The sequence below is a fragment of the Meleagris gallopavo genome, chromosome 4, assembly GCF_905368555.1.
Source record: "Meleagris gallopavo chromosome 4, MGAL_WU_HG_1.1, whole genome shotgun sequence".
Classification (NCBI taxonomy): domain Eukaryota; kingdom Metazoa; phylum Chordata; class Aves; order Galliformes; family Phasianidae; genus Meleagris; species Meleagris gallopavo.
The window spans coordinates 35,500,052-35,516,049 of NC_139407.1; the positions used below are offsets into that span (position 1 = coordinate 35,500,052).

A 15,998-nucleotide genomic window follows, 5' to 3' on the forward strand; every position below is an offset into this window, starting at 1 on the left:
TTGAAAACTTGGGGGCACATAAGTGAGAAGATATGTAAGAAATAAAGGCCAATGGTTGGGAAATGCTTTTATTAATTTTTATATTTGCTTGTAAACGAAAAAAATCAGCAAATAAATCATAAAGATATGTAATATTTTATTCATGACAGCAAGAATTTATTTTGCAAATTGAATAGGTGATCTGAAGAAAATGATAAAACAGGAAAAGAACTTGCTATAAAAGCCATGGTTGTGAGAGACCAAGAAGACAACCGTGAAATAAAGGCGGGTGTGGTTGTAGAATGTGTCCAGTAAGGTATTTCCAACAGATAGAAAAATATTAATACTGTTGAACAAGATTGGAAAGATCTCATTTGGGAAGCAGTATGCAATATGAGTCACCAAATAATAAAAGATGGGGGCTGAAGAGATGCAGAGGACCAAGAAGCGAAAGAATAAAAGTGCTTCATAGTCTAAGGCACAAGGGAGACTGAAAAAGGATATTATATGTATATTAAAAATGTGTCAGAAGTATGACAGAGACGAGTTTTGGAAGGTGTAGGACATATACAAATATGTTTCAACCAGCCATAGGTTAATCTGCTCTGAAAATTAAAATTAAATTTCTAAAAATCAAATGTGGCAAAGTTTGCAACAATTTTCAAAGAGGAGCTTTCAAAAAATTGCAAAAATTATCTAGTTGCTGAGGTCACAAGGCACTCAAAAAATTTTACCTTTTACTAAGTAATAGCCTTTTTTTTTTTTTTTTTTTTTAACTATATGCGCTTAAACTTTTATCAGCAATGCTTCTTGTCTGCTCTTGGATATTGCAAATGCAAACACTTATGATTCATTGTTTACAGTCAACACTGAACAGGCGTAGGTAAATTACCAAGTGGTTACCTTGTGTCATTAATGAAAGATTAATGTCACGGTGTATTCTTGTTTTATTATCTGTTTATTTTAAATCACTGAATTTAATGACAGGGTAGTAGAGTTCCTAGAAGGAATAAACATCTGTTACAGATGTTAGTCTGAGCATTTTCACTCCATAATATTTTTGTTCTGCTCTCTGCTAGTAAAGTGAAAAAAGCACCACAAAGTTACATGTGAGATGATGGGTTTGGACCGGTGTGGGAAGAGACTCACATCAACGTACAATATTTCAAGCTTCTTTTGCCAGATCCAAAAACATCTCTTCTGTAGTAGTTCACAAACAATATGAAAGATTACATACTTCATGAAAAATATGAACTACAATTAAAATGTAAATGAAATTGTAGTATCAAAAAACATTTTTAAATGAATATATTAGTCTTGAATCCATATATTTATTTTAAAAAAATAACAACTTCACTCCCCCCCACCCCCAACTTTAATGACTATTGGTACCTTTTAGGATAAGTTTTACAACCTAATGTTAGATTTCCTCTCAGTTTAGACGACCAACTTCTGACCTGTGTCTTTGAAAAGATAATGAGGGGTTACATTTACCTATGATGATTGGTATTAAGTCTACAAAATAGACTTAAGAGTTCTTAATTGTCACAGTTCACCATCTTTTTTGTTCTGAGATCTTACTTTCAGGTATGCTTATAACTTTAAAATGAAAGAAAATGCAAGCACTGTGTCCTCTCCTCCTCACCCCCAGCTGCCTCTTTTACATATCTTGTTTTCCTGCTATTTCAGCCTAGCTGTTCTCTGAAGCATAATTAACGAATAATTTGTATTATCCATACTAATAAAATCATATAACCATTTAATCCAAATGATCCCATATTTTCTTTATGTTAAAGAAGATGCTTGAGATGAGAGGAACTATCTTTTGCCTGTATAGGTTTTCCATCTAAGAAATTTGTCTGTCAGGTCTCTAGCATTTTACAGATATTTACTAGAAACATACAAAGTTTTGTAGCTGATGTCTCTGAAAATGCTCTTGGCACTGAGCCTTCAAAAGAAATATGAGTTCTGAGTCCACTGTTGCTGTTACCATTCTTCCCCACTGCAATTAATTTTCCTTCAGGGATTCAGACAAAGGGAACTTTGCACCTTGAGTTTCTCACTTGCTCCGTAACAGAATAGTAGCTGCAAATGGTATCTTTTCTCTCATCCAGCTGAGAGAAAAGTTCATTCTTTCCTGACTGGAGCAGCTGATGTTTGATGGTCATGCTGTTATTAGTTCTTGATTATAGAACATACTGGAACAGTAAAACATTGATTACTTTGGACTCTGCAGCTTGTATAGAAAACTTCAGGGTTCCCTTGAATGTGGACTGAGGAGAACACAAATGAGATCCATTACTTACACACTGAACTAATTTGCTTTATAGCATTTAATTAATTAAATTAAAAGTCCGGGTACTTAGATATACTTTTCTGATTTTATGAAAACTGAGTTCAAGAAGGCTTTCTAGATGGGTGACTGTTTAGTGAAACATTCTGTCTAATATTTTAATTTCCCTTCTGCAAAGTGTTTATAGGAAAAGGACTAAGAAGAAAAACGAAAGTCATCTAGCTTTTGTTTTTTTAATTCTTTTTGTGAAGGAAACTCATTTTCTGTAAAATTTTAATCATAGTGATGAACATAGTACAAGAAGTGGGAATTACTAGAAGAAAAATCAGGCCCTTTCAGGAAATGAGATGCCTCTGACTCAGCTCTGTGTTTAGACATGTGGTGAGCAAAGAGTATTAAAGTGAATGCTGAAAATTTGTTCACTTACAAACCACAGAGCATGTAGATCTCATCTCATTGTACACATGAACATGTTCGCATATTGTGCATTCAGATTGCCTTTAATACATACCTCTTCACATTATACTGTCATGACATCTTTATTATCTTTATTTGCTAGGTTGCTGTAACAAATGAGATAACATCACTATTCTGCCCCTCCCCTTCTTTCATCACACAAATTATTAAACATAAAGTGTTGAACACATCAATTTTAATATTGGAGAGAATGTCTTTCTTTTTTTTTTACTTTGATGCCGTAACACAGTCAATCAGAAAACTGTCTAAGACCACATTCTTTACTATCTCCTTGGTTCAGAGACACAACTCTGTCTATTAACTGAATAAAAATTGCAGGGCAGGGGTATCTATCAATGAATACTAGCAAGCTTAGCTATGGATATAACTTGCTTCAATTCTATCATTCTTTCAGGGATATTTGTCAAGGTCAATTTTTCTTATACATGTAAAAGGATGTAACACAGAAACCATCTGAATCATATTTTCCAAACCTTTTTTCTCATCTTCACTTTTGTTATCTGCTTGGTTTCCAGTTTGTTTCTTTAAAATGCCATGTCCCACACTGAATCCAGTCAGTCCTGCTGTTGAAACTTGAGCACTGCTGAGCAGAGCGAAGGCTTATTGTACTGATTTGACGCATGTTGTTATTGTTAAGATAATCAAATACGGCATTTGTCTTTTTTTTTTCAGTATAAGCATCTTATAATTGATTCTCTCTCAATGTATAATGACCATATCTATATTTGTATGAATGTTTCTTGGCTCACATTTATTGTAAGTATTTGCTTTTCATTTAATATTCAGAAGCATTGCAAATTTTTAGACTGTAACATATATATTAAAAAAAATGCATATGAAATGTGATAGGTCGTGAAAAACTAAGGCAAAATAATTTTGTGTAATAAGGAATATGCAGATAAGATATTACAGATTAAAGGGAACTTTAAAAAAATGCTAAATCGAATACTTGAATGGTTTAAAATGGGATAATGTGTTTCAAGGGTCCCCCAGCAAAAACTGTTTATCCAAAAAAACAGGAGCCATTTGAAATTATGAGCTGGTTGCAAGTAGGTGCAGAAAACTGAACAGAAGATCCAAACAAGATAGTTAAGTTCAGGTGAAAAGACATTACATAGAAATACTCTTAGCAGGCACTCTTGCTGCAAAGAGAGCTCTCCCAGGAAAGCACTGTTGGATATTACTGGATAAACTCAGTAATGCAAGTCACTGGTTCTGAAATGCTTCAGCATAACTGAGGTAAAGGCTTATCTATTCACTTGAAAACGTACAGAATTAGCAAGTCTTTGTTCATTATTCTGATATCTGATGTCAATCAGTTGCAGTCTTTTTAATCACAGATAAAGACTTCAAATCTGCAGTAACTTTATTGAGAATTACTATTCAGGATAGGTAGCAATCAGGCTTGGTATCTTAACCACTCTGATGCTACAGTATTGCATTCCCAAAAATATTGCTTTTAATTGAGAAAAATTGGCACAATAACAGTGACGTTTGAAACAGAAGGGACAGTAGAAACGTAATGGTAGAGTTCAAATATTTGCTACCAAGTTGTCTCAGCTACAGATGTCACCTTTCAAGTGCTGAAGTTTATTTCAAAATCAGTAGTTGAAATCAGTTGAAACTGCTACTTTAGTTCACTTTACTTTTGCACTACTAAAGAGACATACAGTCATGCTCTGCTATGGATGTAAGTAACATAATAGATGGAGTTAGGAGGGGAAAGGCTAATCTAAACTGGTTTTTAGATTGTTGTATATAGTATGCCTGGTTGTCTCTTTATGTGAAATAGTCATAAGAAGCCCACAAAAGATAGCATTGTTACTTACGTTGCTTTAGTACCCAGTTAACTCAACAGGTCACACTCCTGTCATAGTATACACTGTACATTTAAATACTCTCTTAGATTCAACCTATGTAAATAATATTCCACACAATTTAATTTCTGCTCAGTCTTTGAGAAAGTGATCTTTTCACTTTGCAGTTGAACCTGATTGATCACTTGAGGCAAGGACCTGGTCAGCCCTGGAAGCACAGGTGAAGGCAATTCAAATGTGTGACCAGAAGGTGTGGAGCCTGGCTGCACCCCTTCAAGACCCCGTGTAAGGGCTGACTGCTACTGGAAAGGTTCTATTTCTGGAAATCCTTCCTTTTGGGCTTTTCTATTGCGAGTCTAGGACATGGGTGAGCATTTCATTTTTGATTGTTCCTTTCCACCATGATAATCTAACTATAAACCTGTAAAATACCTTCCTAACCATGCCACTCCTCTAACTGTACGTTTGTTAATTGTAGAGTAGTAGACCATATACTTGGTCTCTTCAGCATGTAAATTCTAAGGATGCAGTTGGCAGATTTATCTGTTTTCTCTGCTTTGCTGAGGCTAGCCAATGTAAATATCCCCCTTTCCCCAAAAATGAATAAAGCTCTTCAACTTTCTGTTGCTGCTCTCAGAGCAGACTATATACAAATTTACTGGTGACTCTGCTGATCGTGGAAAATGATAGATCTTTTCTGAAATCATGAATTCCAAGTGAAAACTTAAGAATATTTGCTAGCTATGGGGCAATGATACAATCAAAGCTCACAGGTGTTAAAAATAGTAGGAAATCAGGAATATGAGATAACCAGTGAGTGTTACTAATGAAAATTGTCTGATATTTAGTTTAACACAGTTAATCTCCAAGAAAGTTATTATCTGGAATGTAATCACAGAATCACAGAATTGTAGGGGTTGGAAGGGACCTCTAGAGATCATCGAGACCAACCCCCCTGCCAAAGCAGGTTCCCTACACCAGGTTGCACAGGTAGGCGTCCAGGTGAGACTTGAATATCTCCAGAGAAGGAGACTCCACAACCTCCCTGGGCAGCCCGTTCCAGTGCTCCGTCACCCTCACCATAAAGAAGTTCTTACGCACATTCGTGCAAAACTTCCTATGCTGTAGCTTACGTCCGTTTCCCCTCGTCCTGTCTCCACGTACCGCTGAAAAGAGACTGGCCTCACCGCTATGGCTGCCACACCTCAGATATTTATAAACCTGGATCAGGTCCCCTCTCAGTCGTCTTTTCTCAAGGCTAAACAGACCCAGTTCACTTAGCCTTTCTTCACAGGGGAGATGCTCCAGGCCCTTCACCATCTTTGTGGCCCTCCACTGGACTCTTTCCAAGAGATCCCTGTCTTTTTTGTACTGGGGAGCCCAGAACTGGACACAGTACTCCAGATGAGGCCTTACCAGGGCAGAGTAGAGGGGGAGGATCACCTCCCCCGACCTGCTGGACACGCTCTTTTTAATGCACCCCAGAATGCCATTGGCCTTTTTGGCCACAAGGGCACACTGCTGGCTCATGGCTAACCTGTTGTCCACCAGGACGCCCAGGTCCCTCTCTGCAGAGCTCCTCTCCAGCAGCTCATCCCCCAGCCTGTATTGGTGCATGCAATTATTCCTCCCTAGGTGTAAGACCCTACACTTGCTTTTGATGAACCTCATCTGGTTTCTTACTGCCCAGCTCTCCTGCCTGTCCAGGTCTCGCTGAATGGCAGCACAGCCTTCAGGCGTGTCAGCCAATCCTCCCGACTTCGTATCATCAGCAAACTTGCTGAGGGTGGCCACTATCCCCTCATCAAGGTCATTGATGAAGATGTTGAACAAGACCGGACCCAGCACAGACCCCTGGGGGACACCACTGGTTACAGGTCTCCAGCCAGACTCTGCACCACCAACGACGACCCTCTGCGCTCTGCCAGTCAGCCAGTTCTCAACCCACCTCACTGTCCACTCGTCTATCCCACACTTCCTCAGCTTTGTTATAAGGATGTCGTGGGAGACAGTATCAAATGCCTTTCTAAAATCAAGGTAGACTACATCTACTGCTCTTCCCCCATCTACCCAACATGTGACAGCATCATAGAAGGCCACCAGCTTGGTCGAGCACGACCTCCCCTTGGTGAACCCATGCTGAGTACTCCTGATAATCTCCTTTTCTCCCAGCTGTCTGGAGATGGTATCCAGCACAAGCTGTTCCATCACCTTTCCAGGGACAGAGGTGAGGCTGATAGGCCTCATAATATAATTTATGTGTGAAGATACTCATGCCTGGAGCTTTATTTTTTCTTATACTGTACTTTTGTGTGTTGTTTTCAACTATTGATACAACTTTTACTCTCTCTACAATATTTATTTGTTAATTATGAAATGTGTTTCTCCTGTAACTTAAACAAACCTTGCCACACAAAACAAACAAAAAATCCCAAATTCTCCTATTTCCTCTGTAACAGCCTAAAGTTTAGACGATCAAGATTAAGCTAAATTTTCTTCACTTGTTTGAATAGCCTCAATGGCATTTTTTTTTTTTTTTTTTTTTTACCATTTCTGTGAGTAAATATGAGTAGCATTTGAGTTCCAGCTGTAAAATACACTGAACAGCCCCAGTTTCCAATAAGTAAAAGTCTTATTCAGAATCATCTGGAATGACTATTCAGTAGTATTTCCCCTGTGAGCTTTATAATTCTAAGAACATTAGACTTTAAGTTCAGTCCCTAATTCATTTCAGAGGCTTCCATCTGCATATGAGCTCTTATCATTCTTTATACCTCATTATGTAATCTCGTTCTGCAAGAGAAGTCAAAAGAAGCTTTCATGAATAGGACAGGTTAAAATCTCACTGTGGGCTCTCTTAGCGTTATGGGCATTTATTATGTGTGATTGAGCCAATAGATAATAATTTTTATTTCATCATCAGAGAAGTTTCCAGTTTCTGAAAAGAAACTGAATAGCTTACAAAAATGCTCGCTATTTCTGTTGCTTTAATTCTATTAGAGAAAGTGACTGGCATTTGAGGAAAAAAACAAATATTACATTAACATATTAACTAGTTCTAGCACTATCAAACTTCCCTTACTTTTCATTATAAAAGTGGTGAACTCAGCTTTTTATGGTAGTTGTCAGTATCCTGGAATGAGGAATAAGATATTGAGATATTCTCTATTGGACCATTTTCAGTAGGTGAAATTTAGCATAATGCTCTCAACAGAGGAAAAGGATTCTTGAGAGCAACTCTCCAATGCAGTTTATTCAGTTTTATTTTAGAGAGAAAGAAAATGCATATAGATTAGAAAAATGAACAAGCACAGGGTTTTTGAGATCTGTCTTCTGTTCTTTTGTACTCTGACACTGTCACGGTTGGATTTTGATCCCTGAGGTGGACTTTGCTGCAGTAGTATGGAGTTATATAAAACCACTGAAGCTACTGAAGTGCAATAATGCTTATTTCACGACTAGACAGTATCTCCGTGGAGACAAAAAATACCTGTAAGCAGGGGAAGATTCATTTCTGTCTAGAATCTTCTTTTGAATCCTTTAGCCTGGAGAAGACCAAAGGGAAGAGAAGGAACACCTGTGTCTATGAAAGTGTCTACTTCATAGAAAGATCCCAGGGGAGTATCAAACACTGTGCTATAGAAAGTGGAATTTGTGGAAATTATCAAAAGTCAAGTGAATTGTTCTGTGATATATGCAACAAATTTTGTTGGTGTAACTTAGAAAACAATATAGGCAAATCTGTGCTGTATGCTTCAGCACTAGATCACATGTAGTGTCTGCAGTCAGTAATGAATGAGTAAACACTGTTGTGGGTAAAGGAGCAATACATTTCCATCTGAATTGAATAGGCTATTACTATGTACAGAAACCCGATTTTAGGTTTTTATAGTTCTAGATTTTATATGCCCAATTTGTCCTTCTGATTAAAGAAGGGTGAAATCTTATGGTAAAGGTCATAAGTGAGAAATCTATGTAAAGTACTTTGATAAGAATGCAAGTATTCTGATTTTGATTACATTATATTAACAATGCAAAGGTTTAAAAAAATTGTGGCACTTAGGAGCTAAATAATCCCATTGGATCTGCGTAGACTGCATGGATTGTTGTGCTGTTGCTTTGTACTGAAGATTACAACTTAGTTCCATTCAGGCATTATGAATTTCTCTTTCACTCAGGAACAAGTTGAGAATGATTTAGCTACCCAATGCAAACTGGAAACTGGAGCTAACCTGCATTTTCTTCTCAGATGGATAAGCTGATTCTTTCATGTGTACTCTGCATTATAAGTTATATTTTGTTTTGCTTATTTTGAATATTATTGCAAGTCTTTATTTGCAGAACTCTACCTGCACACAATTTAAAATGAGGATGATTGTGCTATCAGGCTATTACAAAATATACTTTGAAATACACACACACACACATATATATATATATATTCTGTCAATAAAATTTAAGTTGTATATGGAATCAGATAGAGATAAAAACTGTGAGGTTTTTTTTTTTTTTTTTTTAAATTCAGGTTATAATTTAAGTAGAATATTTCACGTTTAGATTGAGAATACTTTTCACCTTTAGTTTCAGTGTAGTTCAAAGAAGGGTTATAAAGAAATGGGAGAACACTATTAGGTAGGAATTCAGAAAGAGTTATTTGGTGTGTGGGAGTCCTGTGCAAGCAGTTAAAAAAGTCTTTAGAAAAGAACCAATCTTTCTGTGAAAGTTGTATTGATTACACAGAGGAAAGTCCATTTTAAATGCTTTTATAGTGCTGCATTGCCCGAGGAAATAAAATCTACTATACTTGGATTATGAACTTTTTGTTTATGGACTCCATTTTCTTAGTAGACAGCTGGAAGAAACAAGCATTGTTATTCCTTCTATTAAGCAACGTTATTAAGAAGTCTCTTTTTCCTATTTTTGTACTGCTGATATTTTCAAAACATATGTGGTTTGCCATGTGCTCCAGCCAGACCCAGTGTACGTTGGCTCGCAGAATGATTTTTCAGGACAGCCAGTTTTTCAGATCCAGACCCTTGGGGCAATGTATGTACAACACTGGATAAGATTTGGGCTGCAGCTCCTCATTAATATTTTTCTAATTACTCAAGTCACTACAGGCATTCATCCAGCTGTAGTTGATTTAGTTGTGTTAGGAGCATGACTGAAATACAACTATGATTAAATATGATGTGAAAAAAGCTACCCAAAAACTATCACTCGTTAGTGTGAATGCTGCTGCCTTATACGAAGAGATTGCATATCTCTTTGGCCTACGGAAATATTTAAGGAAAAAAAAAAAAAGAGAGAGAAAAAAGAGTAGTTCTTTTTTCTTTCTCTTAAGCTGGGTGTATATTAAGCTGAAATTGAGGATGTGAAATCAGTTTGGAAGCTTTGTTCCTTTGTAAGTGAAAGCTACAGGAAAATCCCATTTTATAGTGAGAATGACAGATGCTGGTGCTATAGTGGTAATATAAGAGTATGGCAAAATTTGAGTCTCAAAAAAGGTAGAGTGTCTCAGCTTAAATCAGCAGTGACTGCAAAACTCATGGACTGTACAGGTCATCTTTTTGTGTGTGGTGGTTGAGATCAGAGTCATTGGGACTAAACTAATTATTGGAGACAGAAAAAGGTGAATTGCATGCATACCATGTGTTCACCCATTTCTTGTTTCCATTAAGGGGTCTGACATAAATGCCTCATTGATGCTGAAATGATGTAACCTGCTTCTTCTGGATGGATGGGGGAAGAGCAGTAGATGTAGTCTACCTTGATTTTAGAAAGGCGTTTGATACTGTCTCCCACGACATCCTTATAACAAAGCTGAGGAAGTGTGGGATAGACGAGTGGACAGTGAGGTGGGTTGAGAACTGGCTGACTGGCAGAGCGCAGAGGGTCGTCGTTGGTGGTGCAGAGTCTGGCTGGAGACCTGTAACCAGTGGTGTCCCCCAGGGGTCTGTGCTGGGTCCGGTCTTGTTCAACATCTTCATCAATGACCTTGATGAGGGGATAGTGGCCACCCTCAGCAAGTTTGCTGATGATATGAAGTTGGGAGGATTGGCTGACACGCCTGAAGGCTGTGCTGCCATTCAGTGAGACCTGGACAGGCAGGAGAGCTGGGCAGTAAGAAACCAGATGAGGTTCATCAAAAGCAAGTGTAGGGTCTTACACCTAGGGAGGAATAATTGCATGCACCAATACAGGCTGGGGGAAGAGCTGCTGGAGAGGAGCTCTGCAGAGAGGGACCTGGGCGTCCTGGTGGACAACAGGTTAGCCATGAGCCAGCAGTGTGCCCTTGTGGCCAAAAAGGCCAATGGCATTCTGGGGTGCATTAAAAAGAGCGTGTCCAGCAGGTCGGGGGAGGTGATCCTCCCCCTCTACTCTGCCCTGGTAAGGCCTCATCTGGAGTACTGTGTCCAGTTCTGGGCTCCCCAGTACAAAAAAGACAGGGATCTCTTGGAAAGAGTCCAGTGGAGGGCCACAAAGATGGTGAAGGGCCTGGAGCATCTCCCCTGTGAAGAAAGGCTAAGTGAACTGGGTCTGTTTAGCCTTGAGAAAAGACGACTGAGAGGGGACCTGATCCAGGTTTATAAATATCTGAGGTGTGGTGGCCATAGCGGTGAGGCCAGTCTCTTTTCAGCGGTACGTGGAGACAGGACGAGGGGAAACGGACGTAAGCTACAGCATAGGAAGTTTTGCACGAATGTGCGTAAGAACTTCTTCACGGTGAAGGTGACAGAGCACTGCAACAGGCTGCCCAAGGGGGTTGTGGAGTCTCCTTCTCTGGAGATATTCAAGTCTCACCTGGACACCTACCTGTGCGACCTGGTGTAGGGAACCTGCTTTGGCAGGGGGGTTGGTCTTGATGATCTCTAGAGGTCCCTTCCAACCCCTACAATTCTGTGTTTCTGTGATTCTAGCAATGTTTGTTTTTTTCTTATCTTCAATTTCTGCTCAATACAGCTGAACTTGGTATCTGGAAGTTCTTTAACTCCCAGGAACAGTGCAGTTGATTAAATTGATTCAGAACAAGTGTCTTCAAACAACACTTTTTCCTTCCCTCAAAGGCTCAAGGCATGTAGAGAAAGCGTGAAAATGATTTAAAAACAAACAAACAAACCTTACTTACTTTCACCTAAATCTTTGGAGTCTACAGTACTTTTTGCTTTGACTGACCTTTGTTTCTAACTGTAAGAAACAGAATGTGCACAGCAGGTTTTCTCTGTCCTCTTGTAATCCCCTTCCTGACAATTCTCAATGACTCTTTGAATTTTTTTTTTAGCAACAGAATAGGAAGATATGTGAAAAAGATTCATTGCCTGTAATACAGAAATTTAAAGAATATTCATCTGTGCAGAAGTGCTATAGTTATTATTTTTCCAGGGCTTGCAGTCTCATGCCAGTTGGAGACAAACACCTAGAAAGACTGAAAATGCCTTAAAGCATTCTCAGTTCTGTACTTTTTTAGTAACCTTTTGTTTTCAATATAACTGAGTGGTAGCTTTAGCAGTAGAATTATGGCAGGTTAGTAGATATTTAAAATAGTTTAAAATTTTTTCTTAGGAAAACTTTTTGTTTGTTTGTTTGTTTGTTTTAGGGGAAAACAGAAGATTCTAGGAAAAATTTAACGAGGATGTAAATTATAATGAAAGAAATGACAGAACAGTTATGAGTTAATGAAATCCCTTATCTTAATATGTAGGTGTACCACCTTTCATGACATTCTTGCTAGCTATGGGCTGGCATTTTTCTATAGTAATACAATATACGTAATCTGATTTATTTTTTTTTTTTTAAAGTAATATATCCTAATATGGACTGTGTGTTTGGATATGGGAACTGTTTTTCTCTCAAAATGGATTTATTTATGAGTTTCATGCCTACCAGCAGAACTTCAGAGATTAATTTGCACTGGTGACATCTTAAAACATTTGCCATGCTTTAATATTCAGAAATTCAGAAAAAAGCCTTTGTAGTGACCAGTGTGGGAATTATTGGTGTTAGGGAAAGATTGCTCCTGATTTTAATTAACTAATGTGTTCTGAATGATAAAATATACATAATTCTGTATCCCCAAATGGATCATTCATGTTTGCTTTCTGGTATAGGAATTGTTGGTGAAACTGTCAATCATTCTAAGTGAAATGATGCAGAACCTGGAGCTCAAGGAGCAGGCTGACTCAGGTGTATGGAAACTATCTTCACACCTTTCTGATTTTGGTTTGCTCCTGTTTGTGAAGTACCCTTCACTATAGTTCAGATAGTCATCTTTACACAGATAGGAGTAAGAGATGCAACAGAGAGAAGCATTCTAGAGACTCTGGACACTGCTGCCTTTAGAAGATACTTCCTTATCAGACAGCCCCTCCAGACCTTCTGCGTTCTTTCCACGGGAGGGAAATTCTCTCAGAGGTGTCTTACTACTTTGAAAGAAAGAAGTGAAATATAATAGAGAATTTTATTAAGTCTTCTAAAATCTAGTCAAGTTGGATTGATAAAGGACAGAATTTTTAGTGTGGTTTTTTTTATGTGCTTCTCGTGTTTTTGTTTCTTATTTCATTTTTCTTAAAGGCTACTGCAGCATTATTCTCCTCTTGATATAAAGGCCTCTTATGTCAATGGAAAAGTACTCTCATGGTGTGCTTTGATTTGTGTCCCTTGTATTATAGTGTAGCTGAAAGCATTCTCAGCTGGTAATTTGTATGAGACGGTGTAAATACTCATACATACTTAACATTGGTATTTCTACAACTATTATTTTGTATGAGGAAAAAAGGTGCAATGTCACATGTTTTGGCAGCCAACTGCAAGTTCTGCCTTTTTTTTTTTCTTTTTATCTCACAAATTACCTTAATTTGAGGCTTCTGTCTCACAAGGACACTTGAGCTATTTCTGTTGTCTAAAAAATGGCTGCCTGAAAGGGGGAATGGTATTGACAAACTTTAAATGGTTGTGTTTGGCTTAAGTGAATTTTAATTAAAAAGCAATTGGAGTTCCCTAAATTAACCACTGGGAAGGAAGGTGATATTAGTGGCAAATTGAGTGGGTATTTTACAAATATACCTACAAATATGAATCTGACACAAATTGGACTCCTTCCAGGCTATTCTAATTGAACTTAACTTCTTTGACCTTCATCTATACTTTTGTATAATGCTAATCTTATAGGTTTAAACAGACTGGTATGGGATTCTTCAAATAATTATATGAACAGTTGTTATGTGCTAGGTACTGTGTTGAAAACGAATTATGTGCTCATAGGAAATGTTAATGGCTCAGATTCCTTCTGAGCCTTTCCTGCTTCTTCCATACTCTAAAAGAGGAAGCATGTAGTTTTGAACAAGAAGCATCTTTCTTCCTCTCCAATGCCTGGAAATGGGCATTCCCTATGGTTGCTCATTGTAGCAGGACTGCTTAAATTTTAAATTCTATGCAGGTATGAACCTCAGATTTCAGTGATTTAAGTGCCTTTTAGGTTTGTCTTCTCTAGATAATTTTTTTAATCAAGAAGTGTTTTTAAGTAATTAGTTGAAGATAACAATTCTTGTTCCTCCTGTTTCAAAACTTCAGGTCAGAGTTTGGTGTGGTACCCACAAGGAAGCAATGGCATGCATGATGCTGTTGAAAAAACACATTCAAGAGATGAAAAGCAGTAATGTAAGTAGTAAGACTGAAAAAAGAAGAGCTCTTGGCTTTTCTCTGAAAGTTTTCTTAGCTCTTTGGTAAGATTTTTGATAGATAGCATGTAACTGAAAATAAAACTTTTATCAGTAAGTTTGATTAGCTACATGATGATAAAAGCTTTCTTTCGCCTCTCACCTACTCTATCCACGTATTAAATTATTTTTAATATAACAATGTAACAATCTAAATCTTTGAACAGAATATAAATTGTATATAGCCATGCCAATTTATGCTAAATTAAAAAAAAAAATTAAATTAAATCAAGCACATACCTCATTAATCTGATTTGTAGGAAATGGAGAATTATCAGTTATAAGTAGAATGCTTTAAATACAACTTAATTCCATATGTGAATACATTAGCTAAATATGGCTCTGCTACTATAAAAGTATTTTGGCTTTCCTTTTAAATCAGCATCTTTTTATCTCAACTCTTATGTCTCAGAAGCTGGCCTTTTCCCTTCATCTGCATTTGTAGTAGAGATATAAATAATTCTCCATTTATTTCCTTGCTTACTGGTTGTAAGACAGGCATTTGAAAACTGAGTTAAAGACTTTTAATTATATTCTTAGGGGCACATTTTCTCAGTTGGGTTAAATTCAGTATCTTTGGTTATATGGAGCTCATCTGAGGAGGCAGAGTTTATTCCTCAGCTGTAGTGAGGTGGAACTGCAGGGCATCCTGCAGCAACGTGGTGAGCACCTCCTTACCCATAGCAGCCACATCCATTCCCAGACTGCTTCCCTGCGCTGAAGGTCAGATCACAGCTGCAGATTGGCTCCAAGGCCAGGGGCACTAGTGTCTGGTGAACAGTTCAGCACTTGGAAACAAAGTGGACAGAGTGAACTAACATGGGTGCCAATTCCCATCTCAGCTGCTGGGTTGTACTAAAAGAAATCTCTGAGGTCATTGGTTTTATCACAGAAGTTGATTTGACTTCAGCATTTAGTGCAGAAATTAACGAGATCACTGCCATCTATGAGACATCTTCATCCCATATTGCTTATTAATGTTTTGAAACATTTCCTTTCAATTACCAGTAACATGATGTGTGAGAAAAATCTGGAACTACTGGAAGTTTGCTGTCTTTCAGTCTCTGATGCAGTAACATGCCCCTTTGGAGTCAGCAGTGTGGTTTCCAGATTTCAGTAGCTGATCCATTTAGAGTCTGAATTTGAGATCATCAAAACCAAAACCCATAAAGTAAAACAGAGCATCCTTGTGCAAACCTTCAAAGGGGCACAACTGTCTGACTCTTTCAGCACTAAAAAGCCTCCCCATCACATACTAGTTACTGGATGTTCGTAACTATAGGAGTCAGAGCAAGTTCACCAGCACTCCGTAGGTCTTCTCAGCTTTAGTCAGCTTTTGTAGAATAATAAAATGGCTTAGGTTGGAAAAGACCTTAAAGATCATCTAGTTGCAACATCCTGTCATGGGCAGGGCTAACCCCAGATCAGCCTGCCTAAAGCCCCCATCCAGCCTGGCCTTGAATACCTCTGGGTTGAGGCATCCATAACTTCTCTGAGCAGCCTGTGTCAGGGCCCTATCACCCTCTAAGTAAAGAATCTAACATCTAACCTAAATCTCCCCTCTTTTAGTTTGAAGTAGTTCTCCCTTGTCATAACACTATTAGAGCGTGTAAAATGTCACTTGTCTTTGTGTTCAATTGTGAGATAGATTTAGCTCATTTCTGCATTCCCTCAGTCTGAGAATGTAAGCTTTTTCAAGTTTGGACACAAAATGGT

At 37.9% G+C, this 15,998-nt stretch overlaps 1 protein-coding gene across 8 annotated transcripts in view; it reads left to right on the forward strand.

The window, feature by feature from the left end:
* LOC104910714 (uncharacterized) overlaps positions 1-15,998 on the forward strand; it is a 288,940-nt gene that overhangs the window by 119,910 nt on the left and 153,032 nt on the right. For all 8 annotated transcript variants that reach the window (XM_085222846.1, XM_085222850.1, XM_085222849.1 and 5 more), the window contains exons 9-10: positions 4,734-4,933; positions 14,137-14,223. The gene's annotated coding sequence lies outside the window, so the exon portion shown is untranslated. The remainder of the gene's footprint in view (positions 1-4,733; positions 4,934-14,136; positions 14,224-15,998) is intronic.